Below are 24,130 nucleotides of genomic sequence, written 5' to 3'. Positions count from 1 at the left end.
GCATTTGGGCGTATCTAAGTTCTCTGAGTGTCTGGAGCGGAGATATTTAAACTTCTTAAACTAGAAGGGAGTGGCAGGCATCTTTGGGGTGATGGAGAGCTCTGAAATCCCCCATTCCTTTGTTTTCTAGGCACGTCATCCATTAGAGATGTTCTGAGTATCCTTTTCCATCTTTCCAGCTAGCCCAAAAGAAAACAGATGTAAGGAACGAAGCCAGCCGCCCTGGATGGGTTCCTCCCTGGCCTCAGGGTATGCTTTTCTGTAGGGCAGGAAAGGGGTGAGATCTAGTGCCCTGAACGTCTGAGGATGCCAGGAATGGGTTGGAAACCTCTGCCTGCCCCTCACCACACAGATGAGGGGTCCTCCAGGATCCTACTTCCAATGCCAAGGATGCCAGCCCCCTCCAGATCCAGTTACCTGAGGTCATCGCAGCTTTGGCTAAGTCCCCAGATGACTGTCCACATCTTTGCTGGAAAGCATTCTCCTCAGCACATGTCCCAGCTGTCAGCTGAGGGTCTGGGTTGGCTCTGCCCTGACTCCATAGCGGCTTGAGTGCAGAAGGGCCCAGCCAAGCTGCTTTGTGGTCTCACTTTGCCGATGGCTATTAGGAGAGTTACAGTATCCCATCTTCCAACATGGCGGCCGTGGCCAGTGCTGCCTGCAATGCTGTGAGTCACTGGCCCAGCTGGGCTGGCCGCCATTGCCAGTGACCCACAGGACTTGTTTGGAGAGAGGAACTGGATTAACGTGTGAGACTGCCACTGAGCTGGTGAAGCTGGTAGTTCCCAGGCGGCCCACCCACCGCCCCCTCCCAGAAGACTTCAAGCAGGTCCACTTCACACTGTGCCTGACCGTAAGAGCAGCGAGGATTAGGGACGGCACAAGAACCCCTCTCCACTCCTGTAGACAAGAGCCAGAGAAACAGGAGCCGTGGGCTCAACTTGTCCTGTCCGTTTAGTGCTGACCGGTGCTCATGCCTCCCAGGAACACACAGGTATCATTTAGATGAATGTGAGGATTGCACTCATGACAGAAGTTCTCCAAGTCACCTGTAGGGTCTACATGCATCGGACCTGGGCTCTGTCTCCTGCTAGGGGTGCCTATCTAAGGGGTGGGGGTCAAGACACTCTAAGTGGAAAAGCAACTGTAATATACTGGGCAGGTGGGGAGGCCAAAAGTTGCCTGGGACAAAGTGTCCTGAAGGCTGGTTGAGAGGGAGAGAGCATCAGGTGGGGCCTGAGGTGACACACATGCACATGCGTGTGTACATGTATGAACAGGCATGTGTGTTGAGTACGCACATGTGTGTGTGCTGGAACCTAAACCCTGGAGCTCCATGCACACTGGGCAGACACTCTGTCCATCGACCCACACCCCAAGTCCCAGGCACCTTGGCCAGTGAGCAACATGCACAAGTGTCCCCAGCAGCCTAGTGTGCAAGAGAGCCCTGACTGGCTCGTGTGAACTGTCACCAACTTCTGCTGCTAGCTGACAAGGAAAATGGAAAGACAAGTCACACTAGCTCCCTAAAGCCTTGCTTGTGTGGGTTGGCAGGCCCTGGAAGGGCTCATGGACTAACAGAGAAGTAGAGGGAGCCACTCCTCTGCGGTGGTTTCCCTTTGAGCCTCCAAGGCAGTTACAAAAGTCGTGGTGGAAGGGACGAGCCAGTTTCTATGACCAATGAGGAGTGAGGTGTAGAGCTGGCAACCAGGAGCTAAGGCTGCCCCCTTCCTGCCCTGATGGCTGGGGCGGGGGCTGAGGAATGGTGGTAGAAACAGTTATGAGGGGCAGATGAAGGTAGCAGAGATGTCTCAGTTACATCTTGTGCTAACTAGTGTTTTAGCTCCAGCCCACAGGGGAAACTGAGTCTCAGCAAGTGTGGGAATCACTTGGCTGTTTCTTTCCTGGAAGCCCTGACAAGTGACTCAGGATAGGAACACTTGCTATTCTTGCAGAAGGCCCAGGTTCGGTTCCTAGAATCCACATGGTGGCTCACAACTGTCTGTAGCTCTAGTTCTAGGGGATCTGACACACTCTTCTGGCCTCTGTGGGCACCAGGCATGCCTGCAATGCAAGGGCATATACTCACACACACACACACACACACACACACACACACACACACACACACACACAGACACACACATACACACACACACACACACACACACACACACACACACACACACACACACACACACACACACACACACACACACACACACACACACACACACACACACACACACACACACACAGACACACACAGACACACACATGCACACACACAGATACACACAGACACACACATGCACACACACAGACACATGCAGACACACATACTCTCACACACATGCATGCACACACACACTTACACACTCACACACATACGCAGACATGCACAACTGACACACACATATACATGCACACACACAGACACAACACTCACACATATGCACACAGACATACATAGACATACACACACAGACACACACACTCACACACACGTATACACTCATGAATGCACACACTCATTCACACATACACTCACACATACACACAGACATACACAGACATACACACACATGCATGCACACACATATACATGCACACACACAGACACACAGACACACAGACACACACACACACACACCCCTATCCTCCTATCCTCATCCTCCTTTGAGGCCCTTGAACAGCAGTTCTCACTCGGCACACAGCTGTTCATCTGAGGGGCTCAGTCCAAAGCAGACAGGAGTGGGGCTTGATGTCCCAGGGACAGTATTCAGAGTGGCACCTGCCGTGTCAAAAGAATGGCTTCCATGTAGGCTCTGGTGATAGGCTGGAATGCGTGTGTACCCAGCGGCCTTCTCCTTTTTCCATATTTAGTCTCCCCCGCCCCTCTCATGGCAAATTGTGTAAGTGGTTTTGATTTATGCCTCCTTCGCCTTTCCTACTAGGAAGCTCTGAGGTGATTTATGGACTCTCGGGAATTGCATGCGGCTTAAGTCAGGAACGCGTGTCTGAATTCATCCTCCTTATATCTGGTACCAGCAGAGGACAGGGTACAGGTGACCGGTAAACAAGTACCCCTAAGGTCACGGGGTAACAGGGCTCTGCTCAGTGTGTGGCCGGGTTTGCTTCCGCTCATGGCTTTTCTGCTTTATCATTCAGGTAGCAGCCAGTGGATTGTACAGAAAATGGGGTACGAAGTGCGGCTTCCATACAGGTTAGCTTCTCTTTTGTAAAACACGGTTCAGAGTTCAGGAAAGCACGGAGACTCAAACACGATTTTAGCTCCACCCTCATCACCCTCGGCCCTCAGGGCTCAAAATGGCTGCTGAGTTCTGACCATGGTATTTACAATCCAGACACTTGGAGGAAGTACTCGCGTGTTTCTGTGAAGAGGTTTTCTGGATGCCCCGCCTGACACTGTTCCTCCGGCTGTTGGGGGCCAACCCTAGCTGCAAAGGAGACTGGGAAGCCAGAGCGTCCTAGGATAACCATGGAGACCCAGGTCCCTAAGGAGCCAGCTACCCAGCAGCTCTCAGTCCAAGCACTTGGGGTCTATCACCCAAAGATGGTAGATGTGGGGGAGCTGGAGATGGCTTTTGACACCCGTGCTCTCACCTCATTGGCCGACACTGGTCACATGGCCGCCTTGCTGCTCCCGGTGGGAACTGGGTTCTGTGTTCACCCAAGGAGATGGGGGTCTCCGGCAATGATCCTGCTGCAGAGTTCCCCTGTGGGACTCTAGCCAGGAACAAGAGGAGAAGCAGGGTTAGGGGCTCAGCCATGGTGCCAGGGGCTTCACTGAGCAGTGCCCCAGACCACTGTCCCTCCTGGGAGGCGGGGCGATGCACTGTGAAGTCTGTTACCAGAAATGGGTTGAGCTGCCAGGCAGCGCTGCCTGCAGGGCACAATTAGAGGAGTTCCCAGACAGGGGCTGGAAGGCCTGCTCCCCTTCATGACCTGAATGGGTCATTTGTGGCTCAAATGACAATAATTAGGACCATTTAGCAAAGAGGAGGTGAAAGGTCACACTGTGGGGCCGCCCTTCTCTTGTTACCTCCAGTGAGGGGTGACCGCCTCCCAGACTCACAGACCCAGGCCGCCTGGGCTGTGACAGACCAAGAGGCTGGCTACCTCCATCAGCGGCTGATGGTGTCCCCAGGGCCGTCAGAGCAGGCATGGGCTCCAGGCCGTGATGTCACAAGCAGGATCCAAGTCCCAGTCACCCCGCAGGACTGTTGCTCAGCGAGAGGACAGGATGTGCAGCTATTTGGCTGGGCACAAGGGCTGGCCCCGCGTCCAGCCTACCGGGCCTCAGCTTGACTCTTCCTGTTTTCCTTGAAAACTTGATGTTGCTCCTTCGCAGGGCCATTCCTAGTGTGAAGTTCCCAGAGCTCTGTGAGGGTGGAGAAAGGCCGGTGCAGGGCCAGGAGCATGCTGGGGACACAGCTGGTACTCACGACTCGGCAGCAGACAGATGCTGTACAGTGATGCCCTGAGCATTAGATGTGTGAGGCTGGGAGCCCACGACCCACGGTCCCCTCTGTCTCGGCCCCTCCTAAGGAGGAGGCTAAGTTCTCAGGGCCACGCCTCCTGTCCCTTGCTTCCCAGTAATTAGGATGTCAGAGAAGGTTCGCTGGAGACCAATGGGAGAATCTTTAATTAAATACCCTGGGGATGGGGGAGGCCTCTGCTAAGGCCTGGGTATCTGAACAACTCTGAAACTTGCATGTTGAAAACCCAGATATCCAGATCACAAGAGATGGTATACGGAGGTGGGGCTGGGAATAGAGGAGTTTCAGGGGCGAGCCCAGAGTAGAGTCCATAGGTCTGTCTGTAAGAGTAGGGTGAAGGAAGGCCTTGAGTGGGCCTGCTGCTAGCTCATAGTCCAAGGCCCCCAGGCTATTCTCTGACACTACGCAAGGCCCAACCGGTACACAGGAAGTGCCACCTGCTCATGTCCTTCCAAGAGCAAAGTGACTTTGTCTTTAACAGCCATTCAGTCTTCTGTGATAGGTTATAGCCACAGGAAACGGATAGACTCTCAGGTCACCAAGCCAGGTCCTTGGGGACATAGCCTCTTTCCCTGCTAGCTGTTGGTCAGTGGGTCTTCCCTCTTGGATGTGAAATCACCCCAGTCCAGCTGGCACAGAGAGGTGTGCTGTCCTGCGGTGGCTGCTCTGAGACCTGTACACGAGGCCACAGGCATCATCATCATCATCATCATCATCATCATCATCATCATCCCATCATCATGACGTTACCTGAGAAAGCTGGAAACGGTGGTGTATGCCCCAGCATGCAGGAAGCCGAGGCAGAAGGCTCTGTGTGAGTCCAAGGCCAGCCTCAAAATACACAGTGAGTTCCCTGACTCAAAAGAACACGTGTCAGGGGAGAAAGCTACACACTGACAAACACTGTGTTCAGACTCACTGTGCCTAAGACGCGGAAGCTCAATGCCTCCCTCCCACGCTGTCTTGCCAGTTTACTGGTTCAAGTCCCATGCAGAGTCCCTCACTCCCTCACTTGGCTTCATACTCCTGTTGGTCTCACCAGGAGACTGGAGATCTAAATGGGCATCACCAGGCATGCCTCCTCTCTTCCCGGGCCTCAGTTTCCCTATCTGTGTAGTCTCAGGCTACACAACCCTGACATCGTGGGATTGATGGTAGATTTCAATGAGCCTCTTGGTTTTACCTTAATGGCTTTGTACTGGCTGGTTTGGTGTGCCAACTTGACACAGGCTGAAGTTATCACAGAAAGGAGCCTCCCTTGAGCAAATGTCTCCACGAGACCCAGCTATAAGGCATTTTCTCAACTAGTGATCAAGGGAGGAGGACCCATTGTGAGTGGTGCTGTCCCTGGGCTGGATTCCTGGGTTCTATAAGAGAGCAAGCTGAGCAAGCCAGGGGAAGCAAGCCAGTAAGTAACATCCCTCCATGGCCTCTGCATCAGCTCCTGCTTCCTGACCTGCATGAGTTCCAGTCCTGACTTCCTTTGGTGATGAACAGCAATGTGGAAGTGTAAGCTGGATAAACCCTTTCCTGCCCAACTTGCTTCTTGGTCATGATGTTTGTGCAGGAATAGAAACCCTGACTAAGACAGGCTCTGAAGCCTTCCGGGGACAGGGGTGGGTCCTCCTGGGGTTGATCTGGCCCTGGGGAGACCCCTACCTCAACTCTGTCATGTAATGTTCAATCTCCTTTTTCCTTGTTGCCACTCACAGGTGACAGCAGCTGGTGGTGAGCAGGGGACCACACTCCCAGGTGCTCAGGACACGTGGTCCAGAATGGAGGAAATGTCCCAATTCGTATCCTGTTTGGCCTCACAGCAGCCAGGAGATGAGAGACAGAGTCACCAGGTCAGGATACCTCAGAAGCTCGGAAGCCTCTGCACCTGCATTTAATGGGGAGCCTGTGTGTGTGGGGGGAGGGACCCTAGACAAGTCTCTGGCAGAGACTTCTGGAGGCTTCTGCAGGTGACTGGTGTCTGGCTAGAGAACTGCTCTGTTTATCTGCCTCTGTTGGGAGGGCGGAAGGAAGAGCCCTGATGTGTTTGTTTGTGGAGAAGGTCACTGGGCCCCTCAAAAACTACCCAGACCCTGGGAGCTCCCGGGACCAGCCTGGTCCCTAGAGAGGAATTCTTTTTGTTTTATTGTGTCATTTAAGGCCCAAGTGTTGAAGTCACCAAAATATATAGCCCGGGAGAATGCAAACACCCTGCAGATGATTGAGCAGCGGGGATCAAACAATCCCCACCACAGGCACCACGGAACTCCCAATTCCACCCCGGCCAGTGTTCAGCCACCCTGTTGGGATGCTGGGTCAGCTCTTAGCTGGCAGTCAAATCAGCTTCTTGTTTCTAAGGCTCGCCTTTGATTCCTTCCGGAACCAGGGACTAAATCACTCTGAAATTGCCTGGGAACCCAGGAGCGAGTGAAGCAGGATCTAAGAACTGAGGAGACAGGGCTTCCCTGAGCCAGGTCTGGAAGCCCACTTGGCTGGCTGGAGCAATGGGGAGACCCTGACCGGATAGACTGGGGGACAGCCTCCTCCCAGTTTACAAAGAAACTGAGGCACGGGGAAGCTATGGGGCCCGTGAGGCTGGATCCTAGACCCTCTCTTAGCCTGGGAGCTCCGCCATCTTTGGAGAAGACATGGCTTTCCCTTCTTTGTGGAGACACAATGGCATAATGTCAACCTGTAATGTCAACCACACGCTGTGCTATTGTTTGAAGTCTACGTTCCCTGGGAAGGAGACAGCGGGGCAGCAAGGCAGGACAGTCCTCACCACGGAGCACCCTCTTCCAATGACAACAGCTCCCTTCATTGCTTTGGTTTTGGTTTTTACCCTGAGACAGGGGCTCGAGCTGTTGTACAATCCCGAACACCAGAGTTCCATCCCCCAGGCCCACACTGGAAGGAAAGAATTCATTCCCAAAAGTTGCTGGTATGGTATGGTGATGGATGCCTTTAAGCCCAGTGTTCAGGAGGCAGAGGCAGGTGGGTCTCTGAGTTCGAGGCTAGCCTGGGCCACATAGTAAGATCCGGTCTCAGAAAAGAAAGTCGCCCTGCCCTCCAGCGCTGCACTGCAGCAGTGCTCACCTGCCCACCCACAAACACACACACACACACACACACACACACACACACACACACACACACACAAAACAGCAATGAAATCATAAAATGTAGCCAGTGATATGGTCCACGTCCACGCATAAATTGATTTTACTCCTTGTGAGCTGTGTGAGGCCAGATTCTCGCACGTGTCCTCAGGGATCTGGAGTCTTGCTAGCACCTATGCGGCTGCTTTAAGGACAGGGGAGGTGGGCATGCGCTGAGCTGGGGTGAGCAAGCCACAGCTCTCCATCCATGGGTCAGAGCTATTTCTCCTTCCTGGAGGTGTAGACTGTGCTCCCATCCCAGAGGCCTTGGAGGCGCTGCAGCTGGAGCCCACCACAGCTCGGATTTAGCACTAATCTGATTTCAGATCCCACAGTGGAGATTGTGCTGCGATTTTGGCTTCGGAGCCTAATTAAGTCAGTTCCGCCACTATTGGGTTTGAAAGTAAAACACAACTTGATAATGAAGAAGGAAACCGCAGATGCAAAGGTGTTGCCATGGGAACGTGGGGACGGGGAGGGGGGGTGGATAAGTGGGAAGTGAAACCAGAGGGGGAGGGGCACCCCAGAATCAGATCGAACCAGTATCTGTGTGAATGGAAGTGGCCCCCCTCACGTGTGGCTCTCTTTGGAAAGAATATCATAAAGTGGATGCGGTGGCTCACACCTGTACAGCCAGCATGAGGGAGGCTGAGGCAGGAGGATTGCTGGGAACTTTAGGCCAGGCTGGGCTGCATAACAAAGCTGTGTAGAAGCTTTGAGGCCATGAGCAAGAAGGCAAGGGAGGAAAGGGAGGAGGGAGGGAAGGGGGAGGGAGGGAGGGGAAGAAGGAATGAAGGAGGAGAAGGGAGAAGGAAGGAGGGAGGAAGGAGGAAGAGAGGAGGGAGAGAAGGGGAAGGGAGAAGGAGGAGGGGGAGGAAGGAGGGAGAGGAGGGGGGGAGGAGAGGAAGGATGGAGGGGAGGGAGGGAGGAGGGGAGGAGGAGGAATGAGGGAGGGGAGGGGAGGAGGGGGGGGAGGAGGGAGGAATGAGGGAGGGGAGGGAGGGAAGAAGGGGGAGGGGAGGAGGAAGGAGGGAGGGGATGGAAGGAAGGAGGAGGAGGGAGAGGGGAGGGGAGGGGAAGGGAAGGGAGGAGGGAGGGGGGAAAGCTGATCAGAACAGAGAAAGTGAGAAGGGTCAAACCACTCAGAATCTTCCAGAATCATCTCTGGCTGCCTCTCCCACTCGTTTCAACTTGCAGGACCTTCTCCTGCTTGCCACCCTAAAACAGTCCACTCACCCCGTGACATCAGAGCACACCCTCAGATTGCACAACTGTACAACAGAGAAACCCACACCCACAAAGATTGATAACAGGGGTTCTGTGGGAGCTGGGCTCCAATCTTCCCCAAACACGAAGGCTGTAGTTTCCAACGTCAGATATCATACGCTTTCCCCACCTTCCACTGCCTCCAAAGTTAAAAACCTTCAGAAAAAAAAAAAACCAAAACTATCTCCTCAATAAAATAAAACATAAATAAAAATTTTGAGCCATGATCTGTGTGAATGGACGCCTTTAACAAAGACTTCATAACAGCAGTCTTTGTGTGCAAGCAAACAGAAGAGCAGGCAGCTGGCTCCTCATTAATAATTATTTAGTCCGAGTCGCATACCAGACTGGCCTCATACTTGTGGCAATCCACCTGCCTCAGTCTCTTAAGTGCTGGGAGTACTGTCCTGAGCCACCACGAGCAGTCCAACTCGATAGTTAAATTTTTAATTTAGCCAGTGATTATTGAGGAACTGCTGGGTGGTGGGTGCTGTCCTTGGAGTTGGGGACACTGCATAGATGAAGTCTTGGGTCATCTCCAGGGCCCTAGGGGACAGAGAGAGCAAGCAGTACAGGGAGAATGTCAGGACACCGCCCACCATCCCCACCATGCACCACAACCCTCCCAAGGAAAGCAAGCATCCTTCCGCTGCTGAGCCAAGCCCTGCAGAGGTAACTCGTGGACAGCCCCGTGAGGCGTCAGCAGAGGCTGTGGGGACACAGGGACACCTGAGAGGAACAAGTGGATTCTTCCTGGTGACACTGCCCAACTACAGCACCAGGCTGAGCAGTCATGAAACAGAGATGGCGAGGTGACTCTCAGAGGGACACTACCTTCACTGTCCTGTTTAACTTGGTTCTGTCATGACCGTCTATGCATCGTGATTCGCACTGGTGGGATTGGGAAAAGGGTGTTGGTGGGAGAGATATACACTCATGCTCAGGCTGTTTTGTCTCTAGAAGCTTTTTATTTCACATTCCTGTGTATGTGTGTGCTGCATGTGTGTGTGCATATGTGTGTGTGAGTGAGTGTGTCTGTGAGCATGCGTGTGCACGCATGCGATTGCACGTGTACCTGTACATGTATGTGTGTGCACATATGTGTGTGTGATATGCATGTATGAGTGTATATGTGAGTGTACACATATCTGTGAGTATGTATGTGTGAGTGTTCATGTGCATGTGCGTGAGTGTGTGAGTATGCATACATGTGCATGTGTGTTCTTGTGTGTGTGTATGTGTGCACATGTGCATGCTTGTGTGAATGTGTATGCATGTATGTATGTGTGAGTGTGCGTGTGTGACTATGCATGTGCATGTGTACACATGGGTCTGCTGGCCTGTTCATGATGTGTAACGTGTGGAGGACAGTATTTGGTGCTGGTGTCTTAACCCATTCAGCATTATTCTTGTCAGAGCCTCTTGATGAACTTGGAACTCACTGACTCAGCTAGACCGACTACCAAGCTCTCACGACCATCCTACCTCATCCTCAAGTACTGATGTTACAGGCAGGTGCGGCCACGCCCAGCTTTATGTGGGCGCTGGGGATTGGATCTCAGGTCCTCATGCTTGTGCAGCAAGCACTTTACTCACTGAGTCATCCCCCAGCCCTCTAATTGAAAAAAAAAATTAAGCAGGGCTGAGGAGATGGCTCAGTACAAAATGCTTAGCGAGCAAGCACAAGGGCCTGATTTGGATCCTTAATATCCATGGAAAAGGCTGGATAAGGTGGCGTAGACTGTAATCCTAGTGTGCAGAGGTGGAGAAAGGTGGATCCAGCCGGCCTAGACCACTTGACGGATTTTACAGTTCCAGAGCAATGAGAGGACCTGTCTCAAAAGAAAGGAGCAGAACTCGAGGGATGACACCACACCTGAGACCTCTGTCCTACACACACTCACACACACACACACACACACACACACACACATGCATGTATATGCATATGTACACACATTCACACTGGAACACACATGCACACACATGCATGTGTATGCCTATACACACATTCACACTCGTACACACATGCATATGCACACACATTCACACTGGAACACACATGCACACACATGCATGTGTATGCCTATGCACACACATTCACACTCACACACACATGCACACACACACATGCATATATACACACTCACATACATGCATATGCATACACATGCATATTCACACACGCACTCTCGCACACACACACAGAGCAGCTCCTTCCTGTGGCCGCCATGCTGGGGTCGAGGAGCCCACGGGGTGGGCAATGGAACAGAAAGGCTCCAGACTTCTTCCTCTCTCGGGCTTGCGTGCCTCAGCCACAGCCTGCACGGGAGCAGCCAGCCATCCTGAGGGGATCTGCATGTCACAGTCCCTCAGGGAAAAGCCTGAAATTATCGCCTCCCCATCCCAAACCCAGCCTGTTGCCCAAGGAAATTGTCTCCTTCGTGTGAATTCCAGAACATTCCCCGCCCAACTTTCACTTTTGAACAAGAAAACAAATTGATCCTCCAGCAAATTCAACCCATGTGGCCGAGTTCAGGGAACAAGCTTGGGCGCCACTCACCACGTGTGTGGCTGACAAAGGGACATAGGACTTCACACTGGGTACCGGGTGCAAGTTTTCTCCTTGCTCAAAGATCTATGTCCTGTGTTTTACTTATTAAAGGGGTCCACCTGTGTGCTGCGGAGTGGTTCAGTCAGCAGACTGCTTGCTTTGCAAACACGCGGATCTTCATTCAATCCCCAAGACTCGTGTTAAAAAGCTATGTGCGGCAATCCATACTTGTAACCCTCCTGCTGAGCTTGCTGCCTGGTGGGATTAGCCGAACGAGTAAAGCCAGTAGGAGACCCTGTCTCAAAAAAGCAAGCTGGATGGCCCCTGAGGAAGATACTCAAAATTGACCTCTGGCCTTCCATGGCAAGCTCGTGCACACATGCACATTCACACACACACACACACACACACACACACACACACCTAGACATGCACACACACGTGCATGCGTGTGCACACACAGGAGTCATGGTCCGCACGCACTCTGCAATTGCTTTTGTTCACTTATTAATGCATGTGTGCACATCTGCATGGAGGCCAGAAGTTGATGTCAGATGTCACTGCATGGCTCTCCTTGGTTGATTATTTGGACGCAGTGTTATTCATTGGACCTGGAGCTGACCGACTTACTAATGTTGCTGCTGGAAAGTTCCTCCTGGTGTTGGGGCCACTGTACCTGGCCCTGATTGGGTGCTGGGGATCTGAACTCAGAACCTCATGTTTATGTAGCTAGCTCTGTACACTGAGCCACCCTCTTAGCTCCCTACTTTGGAGTCTCACAAGTTGCCCAGGCTGACCCTGAATGCTTTCTGTAGCACAGGCTGTCCTTGAATGCCCTCTGTAGCCCAGGTTGGCCTTGAATACCCTCTGTAGCCCAGGCTGGCCCTGCATCTTCTCGCTTCAGCTCCTGAATAATTTGACTATAGGCCCTCAGCCCTCAGCCTGGCTTCTGCCGTCTCTTCCTCTGCTCTTTTTCAGTTAACTCATTCAAGCGCAGCGATCCTACGTTCTACTCTGCTAGATTGTTTGGGGGCATCCAGTGAGCTAGAAAACTTCCACGTATCCATAAATCGGAGAAAGAGCCACAGAGAGGCGGAGAACAGACAGCCTAGCCTGGAGACGGGCTCCTCAGTGTTGGAGCCTCCTGTCACCAGAAAGCAAGCCATGTGGCCTTGATGGGTCTTTAACAGTTCTACACCGAAGACAGTGACAGGAAGCAAAGAGGAAACGGAGGCAGGGGGGATGTCCACGGGCCACAAGCAGCTCAGCTAGATGAGGCAAGACACAGAAAGGAAGAGCCACAGGAATTCCTGAGGAGAGAGATCTGAATGGTGCATCAGCTTGGAGGGGCTGACGTCACGGGGGGAGGGGCTATCTAGATTTCCCTTGGGTTTGATGAAGCCTCCATTAGGGCTGAAGGCGGCCACTGTTGGGAACTGATGTGTCTGTGGGCAGGAAAGAGTGCATTATGGAGTGCTGGGGTCCGGGCTCTGACATCCCTTTCTTTTCTTTGTTGTAAAAAGAGTGAGACAGACATACAGATGAGAGAGAAGCCCAGAGAATCGAATCTCCAGGAGGAGAAGGGGGAGGAGGAGGAGGAGAGAAGGAGCCCAGGCCAGGGAGAGGATGAAGGAGAGAGGGCAGGATGAGAACCCAGAAGAAGGAAAGACAGAGGGAGGAGGGCATGTGCTCACCTTCCTGGAATATTCCAGAAGCGGCTCCCTGACTCGCTCTGTGCTCAGCCCGGCTGTCGCTGCTCCTCCCACTCTCTAGATCCTCGATGGAGTCCTCCGCCCGCTCTGGGTCACTCGGGGCTGTGATGCTGGTTGTACTGCGCCTCCGTGGTAAATGGATATTATTTCATTACGGGAACAAATTATTATTGCCGAGTGAGCAGAGGGCAAACGGAGCCCTGGGCTTATTAGAACCAAACTTCCTGAGGCTGATGGGCCCTCCCAGCAGCGCTGCCTGAACAAATCCGCTTTTAATTACGGAGCGTCGCTGGCTTAATGCACCATAGCTGTCGCGCCACATTTAGAGCACGTGTCTACTTAAGATATTTAATTTAAAGTGACTCCCTTAACTTCCCCACATTTTCCCATTGTGCTGGTGGTGACCTGCTGGTTTGTAAACTCTCTCTCTCTCTCTCTCTCTCTCTCTCCCTCTCCCTCTTTCTCTCCTCCTCTCCCCCCCTCCCCCTCTCCTCCCTCCCCCTCCCCTCCCTCTGTCTCCCCTGTCTCCCCCCCCCCCTGCACCAGGGTTTTCAGTTACTGATGACTGTGTGCATACTGGGGTCCTCTTTGCTGCCAGTCTCATGGTGCACAACGGCAAAAGTCCTTCACATGCTCAGAAGCACCTCTGTGTGCCACAGGCTGCCCAGCCGCTGGGTGCCAAGCGTGAGAAGGTTCTGGGAGCACCGACACCGACCCTCGTGGGGCTCCTGACAGCCAGGCACTGTTATGGCCCATGCCCTGGCCACCCAGCTTAAGGCCACAGAGTTATCTCCTCCCTAAGCTGCCCATCCTGCTGATCTACATGAACATATGTGCACATGTGTGTGCTCCCATGGTGTCCAGAAGATAACCTCGGGTGTCGCTCTGCAGAAGCCATTCACTTCGTTGGGTCTCTCACTGGCCAATCACTGTAAGCTTGGCGGCCAGTGTGCCTCGGGGTCCCCACCTCCAAAATGCTGGGATCTCAAGCACATGCACCTTACCCAGTTTTTTCTCAGATGCATCCTCATGTGTTTGAACTTGGGTCCTTGTGTTTGCCAGCTAAGAACTTGACCAACCGAGCCCTGTTCCCACACACTCTTTATTGTTCTTTGAGCAACCCTACGTATGTGCCATGAAACTGGCCTCATACATGTTGGCGGCACGAACTAGTCACTACACGTTTTGTAGGAGAGAAGCTCAGACCAGGACTGTTCATTCAAAGTTCTCCTGCCAAACAGGGTTTCAACTAACAACACTGAACCACAGCTCAAGGGTAGGCGCCCCCATGTGCCATACCCTGTTCCCTTCCGCCCTGCAGACCAGGACACAGATGTCTTCAAGTTTCTTACTGAATACCGAGGGGCCAAGCTGCATGCTGCCCACCGAGCTGGAGTGCTGGTGCTGGGAAATTGGGAAATACAAACAGCCCAGAACCTCAGAGCAGAACTCCTGCCCTGGTCTGTTTAAGGTGGGAGGAGAAATGGGTCTTTCCTGTTTCTACCATGTCTCTCTGGTCACATAAAGTCACACAGAATAAACACGTGGCGGTGCTCTGGTCCCCAGGCTCCTCGAGGACGGCTCTCACAGTAGCTGCATGCTGACTATGTGCTAGCTGCATGCCAACCCCAACACCTGCATACCCACTGTGTGCCACCCATATTTTTCTGGTCACCCTCCGTCTGCAGCAGGCTCAAAATCAGGTTCCAGGAAGAACTTCTGACAAGAGCAAAGTTCCCTGGTGAACATCAGGATGAAAACAGAAGTTTTATGGTCTTTCTTACTAGAGCTACAGGCTGAGGGATGTGGGGAGGGGTTGGCACTGGGTTACAGGGGCCTTATCAATGAGGCCCAAGGGTTGGGATCCCCAGGGGCTGCAGAACCCTGAGCTGCGTGGCACATCCGCGAGGGGGAGGGGAGAGGATAAACACCGCCTGTCCCAAGGCAGGGTCTTAACATTCCCTTTCCTCAGCCAGCCAGCGCAGGGTCAGGATTTGGAATCTGTCAGGAAGTAGGCACTTGGCTCACAAAAAAAAAAAAAAAAAAAAAAGTCTAATTTTTAAAACTTAATTTCAGGAAACTACAGCACGTTTTTTTCCTTTTTTCTCTCCACCAGGAAAGGAAGTTCACACACTCTAACATGGCTTTCCTCACAGGGGAACAGAAAAAGAACTCAAAGCTCAGGCATACCCTGGCATCACCACAGCCGTCACTGGCACAGGGCTTAATTTAAAAAGAACTGACAGCCAAGAAAGGATCTGTGGGCTGTCTGTGTGGGGGAAGATTGTGGAACTCCCGGCTTCTTAGCCTTAATAAAAGATGCTCTGCTCACACGTACACACATGCATGCATACACATATATGCATACACACAAGTGTATGTGCACACGCTGCATGATAAAAATGGTTTGAGGGAAACAGAGCCTGTTATGTGAGAGGGTAAGACCTCTCTCCATTTTATCTTTCCTACATCTCCCCCGAAGGAATGGTATTGTGTGTGTGTGTGTGTCTGTGTGTGTCTGTGTGTGTGTCTCTGTGTGTGTGTCTGTGTGTCTGTGTGTGTGTGTGTGTGTGTGTGTGTGTATGTGTGTGTGTGCGTGTGTACATGTGTGCATGTGTGTGCCTGTGTGTTTGTGTGCCTGAGTGTGTGTGTGCCTGTGTGTGCCTGTGTGTGTGTCTGTGTCTGTGTGTGTGCCTGTGTGTGTGTGTGTGTGTGTGTCTGTGTGTGTGCGTATGTGCATATGTGCCTATGTACATGTGTGCCTGTGTGTGTGCGTATGTGCCTGTGTACATGTGTGTGTATGTGCGTGTGTACATGTGTGCGTGTGTGTGCGTGTGTGTGTGACTGCAGGGGAACAATGTCTCCAGAGGAAACAGGGCCCGGGAAGGACCGACCCAGATGTAGGTCTGAGAGGCCCAGTAAACAGAGTACAACCTCGCAATTATGAGTCCCTGGGTTCTGTCCCCAGAACCCCATAAACCTGGTGTCATGGCACAGGTCTGTCACCCCAGCACTTGGGAGGTGGAAGCAGGAAGATCAGAAGTTCAAGGTTATCTTGGAGACACGGAGTATTGGAGACCAACCTGGGCTATTTAAGACCCAGCCTCTAAATAAATAGAGATATAATAAACAAACAAACAAAGCCAAGGCTTCAAGCTTTATCACTGCTCTGGGCCTAATTCTATGGTTTCCTGTCTGGGCTGATACTTGGTGTTGAGCACGAGTGGACGATGCTGGCTGCAGGGCCTGTGTTCTCTCCTTAGTGGCAGGCTCTTCTCTCTGTCCTTCTCTGGAGCTCAGTGTAAACCGAGATTCAAATCCAGTTTGTGGCGAGGCCCGGAAAGAGAGGAAGGCTGTGAGTGCACTCCTGGCTTTGTCTGAAGAACCAGAGGTTAAGGTTGGCTGAGGGGTGTGTTCCCAGGGTTGTCACCGCAGACTGGCCTCACATGACATCCCTCAGAGAAGTTCCTTTCCTAGGCAGAGCAGTCCCTGGCTGCCCACTCCTCCCTCTGGGTTGCAGAGGGTCAACTGAGATCAGGAGGAGCAGGCAAAGAGCCCCAGAACTCACGCGAGGGCCCTCGCCCCAACATGGGGTAAACAAACTTGTCTTAAAGGTCACTTCTTCAGGCTCTGGCTCCGGAGGCCCGGAGGAAGCTTGCAATCATTTTTCAGGGCTGTAAATGCCAGAGAGGAACGCACTGAGTCACGGCTTTCCTCCACATTGCTGGCCAGAGAAGACTCTCACAAGGCATTTCCTTGCCAAATAAAGTCGCCGCTTTCCGCCTGAACCCGGAATGGGCCTTGGGTAACCTCTGTTCAAGGGTCTTGGGACGTGAGCTTTTAAATTTAGAGTGGGAACTCGGAATTTCCAGCCAAGGTGCTCACCCCACAGGAAGCAGAAACAACCCACCCCCACCTTCTTCCCCTTGTGATTGGCAGTTCAAAGATGGAGACCACGGCCCACTCATTCAAAAGCATCTCTGGGTACGGGTCAGTGTCATCCCTAGCGCGCGCGCTCTCTCTCTCTCTCTCTCTCTCTCTCTCTCTCTCTCTCTCTCTCTCTCTCTCTCTCTCTCTCTCTCTTAAATTTTGAGCAGCTCCTCCTGAAGCAAAGTGAAAAGAGTCTTTTGTAGCCATTTTCCTCCAGTTCCAAGGGGCTCCCAGCTGAGCCTGTTGCTTCCTTGCCTGGAAGGGTTCAAGTACCCATGAGAGGGAGGGTGACATAAATCGTGAAGACAGACCTTGGTGAGGCTAAGAGCTCTCCTGTTCAAAACACAGGCATCCAGCTCGTGAGGAACAGCCTCCTTCTAAAAATACACACGTCCCCTGTTGGGACTGACTGCTGGGCTAATTCGTTTCATTGTGCGGCTGCCTAATGCAAGCGTCTTCCCCTCAGAGTCCTGAGGCCTGGACGCCAGAGAGAAAGAAATCCGAAAGAACAGCACTGAGCTTACGTAGGCATCTGGGAAGCAGGGTGACAGATGAACAGGAGAAAGGGTTACAGAGGACAGGTTGGGGTTCCACAGCCAGCTATGCCTCTGGCTTTCTTAAAGGCACTTCTGTACTTGGAAAATTGAGCCCAGTTGAAATTGGTTCCCAGTAAGAAATGGAGGCCGGAAGCTTTGAGCTAATTTGGCGTCTGTGTCGACAGAGTTAGATTTTTCTCTTCTTCCATGAACAAGTGGACAGGTGCCCTCCCAAGTCCCTTGGGATGTCCTTGGGACCCTCCTCTAGTTTGCAGCCCTGAGATTGTGAGCAAAGCCAAACTTTCCGGGTACCCAATGGCCGCTCTGTCTCTTTGGATAGCTAGAGCCCAGTCTGAGTTAGCAAAATACTTTTAGATACCAGGGTCTGAAAAGGGGTTTTGTTTTTTCTTTAGCCAATGGAGCTTCCCCCCAAAGCCTTTGAAGTAGAAAGGTTCATGCGTGTGTGGGGGGTGTCTGTGAGTGTGTGTCTGTGTGTGTGTATCTGTGTGTGTGGTGTGTGTGTTGTTACTTTTCAATTATTTGCCCTATTCCTGCATAGCCGTGTGACCCTGGGCAGCCTCTTTGTGCCGATGACTGTGATGGGGAAAGTGGTGGAAAAGGTACTAAGTGCTTTACACACAGAGGGCAGCTCGAGAGAGTGTCCAGGACAGCTGAGCACAGCACTAAGCCCAATGTAGGCTAGTGACAAGCTTTACCTTGTAAGGGTTAATGAATTACAGCTGGGAATGCAGGGAGAGAAGAGCTACGATGAATCCCCTGTGTTCCCAGACAGACATGGTCAATCCTGGAGAGAGAGTTGAGTTTGTTCAATATGTAATGGTGGGTAGGTGAGCAAATGGAAGGGGAGATGGGTGGGTATGTGATGGGCACATGGTTGGATGGATGACGGATGGATGGACAGATGGATGGATGGATGGATGGATGGATGGATGGATGGGTAGCTGGCTGAAATGGCTAGATAAATGGATGGATGAATTGTTGGCTGGAGAGATGGGTAGATGGTATGTGGATGGGTGGTTGGGTGGATGGATGGATGGAGGGATGGATGGCTGTGTGGGTAGATGGATGGATGGGTCGGTGTGTGGTTGGGTGGATGGGTGGATGGTAGATGAACAGATAGGCAGGTAGAATAATGAAAATTCAGCCTGGGATTCGATTTGCTGACCATTGAAGACCTTCATCACTGCGGGATCTAACCCTCATCTGCTGCTCTAATTCACAGATGCACAGATTCCTGACACTGATGTACAAGGGAATCTTTAGAGACCAAGAGCGGCACAGGCTGCACCTTCTCCCTGTCACAGACTCTCAGTGAAAGAACTGAGCTGCTCTTAGCATGCTGACAGGGCTGGGTGCTGGGATGGGGGCACTTCTGTGGCAGCGAACAGTTTGCTCCGCACAGTGCTGGTCAGCGTGTGCATGCCCATGCTCTAGCTGTCCCGATTTTACCGAGGAAACACTGAGACCCCTGTGCCACAGAACTTCTCTGTTCACAGAGACAACCTGGCAGAAGTCTCAGCTTCCTGGTGGACTGATACACAGTGTTCCAAAACAGCATTGGTCCTTTCTCCTGGGTGCTACTGGGAGGAGAGTCAGCAGTGCACAGGGACCAGCAACTCAGCTTTGAAAAATAAAGATGGCGATCCAGTGTCCCCGACAATTGCCCGGGCGAGCCTGGCTTTGGCGGTTGCTGTGTTTTCCTTCAAACGTTGATGATTTGAAGGAAAAATTTTAAGACAGTGTCTTACTCCGAAGCCCAGGCTGGCCCCAAACTTTTGGGGATCTCTAGTTTCAGTCTCCTGAGTGCCTGGACACGAGACCATGCCTGGCACTTGAGGAACGTTTACAAGGAATCTTGTCAGTGTTTTTTTCAAAGAGCACCATGTGCTCTAATTCAGAGCAAAGACTACGGATATCTAGGCTCTGCTGCCTGCCAGGCCTGGTCTGCAACAAGATGACCTCTCGGGGCTCAGAGCTCCCAGTGACCTCAGAGGACAGCTGATGGATCACAGGGCCTATCTGGCTTGATAGGGTGATAACCTCTAAGTGCTGGCCTCGGCTGCAGCCCTGGCCGCAGACCCCACAGTCCCAGATCCCCTCAGCGGTAAACAGGAAACCAAGCCAGTGCCTGGTGGATGGTCAAAAGCATGCCTTCCTGGACATACCACGGGAACCTGGCCTTCCCTGGCACACAGACCCAATTATCAGGATAAGCAAGGGCACCATAGGAGTCAGTCAAGACCCAGGGTCTTGAGTCCCCTTGATGTGGGGAGCAGGCAGACAGAAGGGTTAACACCAGCGGCAGGGACAGAAATGGGGAAGCAAGAAGCTGGGACCCTGTTGCTGCCCATCTTCCTGCTGCAAGGCTTCGTCTGGACATAGGGGAAACTGAGTCAGGCTCCCTCTGCTCACCTGTGGAGTTCTGGAGGAGACTGAATTGCTGGCATGAGGATGATAACCCAACCACAGCTGTGACTTAGAACTGCTCAGTGGTTCGCGTGTGAACCAAGCAAGGACCTCGAGGAGTTGGGATTCCCCATGGAGATGCCAGGTGGCGGGGTGGCCCACCTGTAATTCCACCGTTGAAAGGAGAAAGTGGGATGCCCAGAGCTGGCTGATTAGGGAAAGCAGAGAGCTCTGGGTTTGATTGAGAGACCCTGCCTCAGTGAATAGAGTAGAAGATTGATCAACTGGGCAGGGGCTGGGGGGGGGGATCTCGGCATTAACACATGCGAGCATCTGTGCACACCTATGCGTGCTACATGCATGATATTTTTTAAAAGCCTCATCAAAAGATTCTACCACGAAGTTCCCTCTGCCCTTATGCCCCGTTTATCCACACGAATCCTCTGTTCCCTGTTGGTCTCTTCTGATACCCTCAATGATAATGCAGTAAAGATTAAGGAAGGGTCCTGCAGGATGCTGTGCAGGCACAAGGGCAAAGCCACACAGACCAGGAGAGAGGGCGGAAGGAATGCTGGGTGCAGCACACAGCTGGAGAGACCACCATGACCTTGACAGCCAAGGGAGTCCTGTCCACGTCACACACTTAGGGTGCCGTCCCTAAGCCGGTGGTACTCCCAGTGGTCGGCTCAGAACACTTCATGGCCCAGGATTCAAAACTGTCTCACTGCAGCCAGAGTGTCTCACGACCCAGTTTATGACAGGTTTGAGCGGGTTTTCTTTTATCGTTGTCTTGATGGTCTGTTATTTGCGCATATTTTAAATTTCATATTTTTTCGTTTATTTTTATTTTTCGGACTACTTTTTTGAGGCAGGGACTTTGTAGCTCAGGATAGCCTTGAACTCCCAGCAAATCCTTCTGCTCCAGTCTCCACAAATGACCTTAAACCGAGAGTACAAGAAAAGACATTTCCTTTAGGGATGCCCACGGTGGCAGCTGCTGTGAGAAACCTCACAGACAGCCTGCAGTCAGGCACTCCTGGACGGAAAGCCTCTAGCTCACTCCTCCTCGTCGTGATCCAAATCCTAGGTCTAGGTCTGCAAGGCCATTTAGTGACAGACAGCCAGACTTGGGGCAGGGTCTCCTTCATGACCTTTATTTTCACGGCCATTGTTACCCCTCCCTTTCAGAGACCCACAGAGAGAGGTTAAGTAACTTGCCCAAGGCTGCACAGTAAACAAGGGGTAGAGCTGGGATTTGAACCCAGAGCACCGAGTGCTACCGTTTTAAGTTCAATTCTGTGCCATGTGTTCTGCAACAGAGAGGAGGAGGAGAAAGAGATACCTTGAATGTTCTGTTGCCTTCTTGGCCTCTGTTAGCCTGCACTTGGGGGCGAACCCAATTCTACGCCTTTTTGGGGAGATCAGTGGTCTGGTGAAAGTGACCAGCCCACAGGCATCGAAGTTCTGCCTCCTGGGTGCCCATCAGCGCAATCATCCGAGCACAGAAAAATCAAAACAGCATCACCGAGCTAGTGGGTGTGATTCTGAGCCTCTCAAGTCTTCAGGGGGATAAAAAAAAGACCTTAAAAATCCTCTGACACTGCGTGGCTTTGCCCTCAGGTATCTCAGCCCTTGCTGGGAGCTGTAGCAGGCAGCTGGCTGTGAGAACTGGCCACAGGGTTTTCCCTGCATCCCAGCCGCTCCAGGGAGACTCTCTCCTGGAACGTGGCTTCAGTAAGTTGTCCCGTGAGAGTCGCCTGGTCCTGCAGAGCAGGCCACTGGGTACTGGTCTCTCATAGCTTCTCCCAAGTCCCCTCCCTCACGATGAGGTCTGTCTGGGAACGCATCTAGTGAGGTTGGTCTCTGTCTGCTTCTCTCAGCGCAGGCCTGCGGCCTCTGGCTTGCATTAAGCTGCATAAATCACAGGGCCGCTGTCAGTTCCTTCTGGTGAGGAAAGGGCAGATGGAAGCCAGGGTCGTGACCTTCATGTTTCTCAGCGGGAGTAGACGTGCCCTCCACAGCAAGCAAGAGGTCCCAATGGCAGATGTGGCTGTGTGGGCAGCATGGGCACTAGGGCTTGTTTTACACCCTGGCATAGCTGGCTATCTGCTCACCCGCTGACATCTGACACAGATGGGACTGTCCCCGAGCAGAGTTTCCAGGTCAGGACTGGATACTAGGGACAGGGTTGGGTGGTTAACCCTTGGGAGGGGGGGACTTTGTTGCTATACAGTGCCTCAGTTTCCCCACAGTGAGAATGCCTGTATAGGGGTACGTGAGTCCTGGTGGCAGGACTGAGCAGGGAACAGAAAAATAGGAAACCCGACACACAGTAGGGAGTTCGGCACAGAGTAGGTACACAATAAACTTAATACACATTACTTCCTTTCTGCCAAATGTAGAGGGGCTGGGCTCCCTGGGCAGCTCCTTTCAGCTTGGCTGCAGAAGGGAATCTAAAGCCTCCTTTGGGAGTGAATGTCCCATGTGTCACGTCCTGATCTTTTACACAGCGATGGAGCTCAGGCCTGAATAGAGTGCTTTCCTGCTCACTGGCCATTCTCCCCAGCACCTCTGCAGAGGGCCTCAGTGATTTGAATGAGAGAGTCTTCAGGGCAGGAAGCAAGAGAAGAAAAGGGAAAGCCGGAAGCCTATTTCTGGGGTGTCTGGGGCATAGCTGGGGTACGCCTGACACAAGCCTTCCTCAGCTCAGTCACTTTTTCCCCTGCAGTCCCCACATGTGGATGAGCTCACTGAGATCTGGGGTAATGGTGCAGCCCACCTCTGCTTCACCTGGGTCAGGAAGGAGCAGGTCAGGAGAGAGGAGAAAGGAGTCAAGTGGCTCCTAAGAGCATGACAGAGTGTCCCTTCCATTCTCCCCTGTCACTTCCCTCTAGGTCGCTCTCCTCTGTTTCTCTCTCTACCACACTCTGAGGCATGGTGATGCTGTTTGCAGCAGGAAGAAAATAGGGTCTGGGTCTCTCCCCAACCCAGAGAGAGTCCTGTGTCAGCATGGCCTAACCGTGGCGACTCTGTACCAACCTTCATCCCCAAGGGTCCATATAAAAGCCTTCAGAGCCCCTCTGGGCAGCTGTGGCTGCTTCCGCAGTGGAGCATGCTGGGAGGATGAAGACAGTAATGGAGTCTGAGATCTCCAGGACAGAGTCTGCTGTCTGTGGTCACTGATCACCTCTCATCTGCAGTTTTGCAGGGCAGGAGGCTGTAAAGAGACAGCTGACAGATCGGTCCCTGGTGAACAAAGGCCATGGTGGCTAGTGGTCTGGTCTGTGTCATGTGCTGGCCTGTGTCACAGGCAGCCTGAAGCCACTTTGGTGATACTGGGAGGAGCCTGCCATGTGTCCCTCCGTGGGCAGCTGGGCTTCAACCCAGGATGGGTCTCCAACCAGGACCAGGACCATGGCCAGTCCACGTTGGTTAGTAAGGGCTCTGCGTGTCTGCTTTCTCCATTAGAGAGCTGCCTAGGACACAGGGCCTTCTGGGAAATGTCTACTTGGGGAGTGGAGAGAGAGAGGAGGCAAGGACAGATAAATGCACACCTGCCTGTGTGGCCAACATAGTGGTGGGGGCAAAGGGGCTAGCCTGGGAGAGCACATGAAGCTGCTGACCAGCCCTGGCAAACCAACACGGCTCCCCTCAGACCAGCCGTTGCTTCCTGCCTCCCAGGGAAGTCTGGCTTTTAGAGGCTGTGCACAGGGAGATGGACCAGTGAAGTACCCATCTGAAGCATCTTAAGAGGGCATGACCAGCTTCTCCAGCCCGTCCCCATCCACACACGGGGCTGCTGCCACTTGAACACAGCTCTGGGTCAGGTGACCGGTTACTCTTCTTACAAGCAGCAAGGCTCGAGCTGAGGCACAGAGAGGTCAATACACTTTCCCCAGAGTGATCAGGCTCTGCAAAGTCCTAACGTGCTCTCTGAGAGCTGGCACCTCACACCCTAAGCCTCCGTGGGTGCAAATGCATGTTCTCGGTGGCTAAGACAGATCTGTGGGTGAGGAACAAATCTCAGGAA

Source organism: Rattus rattus, chromosome 17 (assembly GCF_011064425.1).
Source record: "Rattus rattus isolate New Zealand chromosome 17, Rrattus_CSIRO_v1, whole genome shotgun sequence".
Classification (NCBI taxonomy): domain Eukaryota; kingdom Metazoa; phylum Chordata; class Mammalia; order Rodentia; family Muridae; genus Rattus; species Rattus rattus.
The sequence above is the reverse complement of the archived record's forward strand: the minus strand, read 5'-3'. Positions refer to the sequence as shown.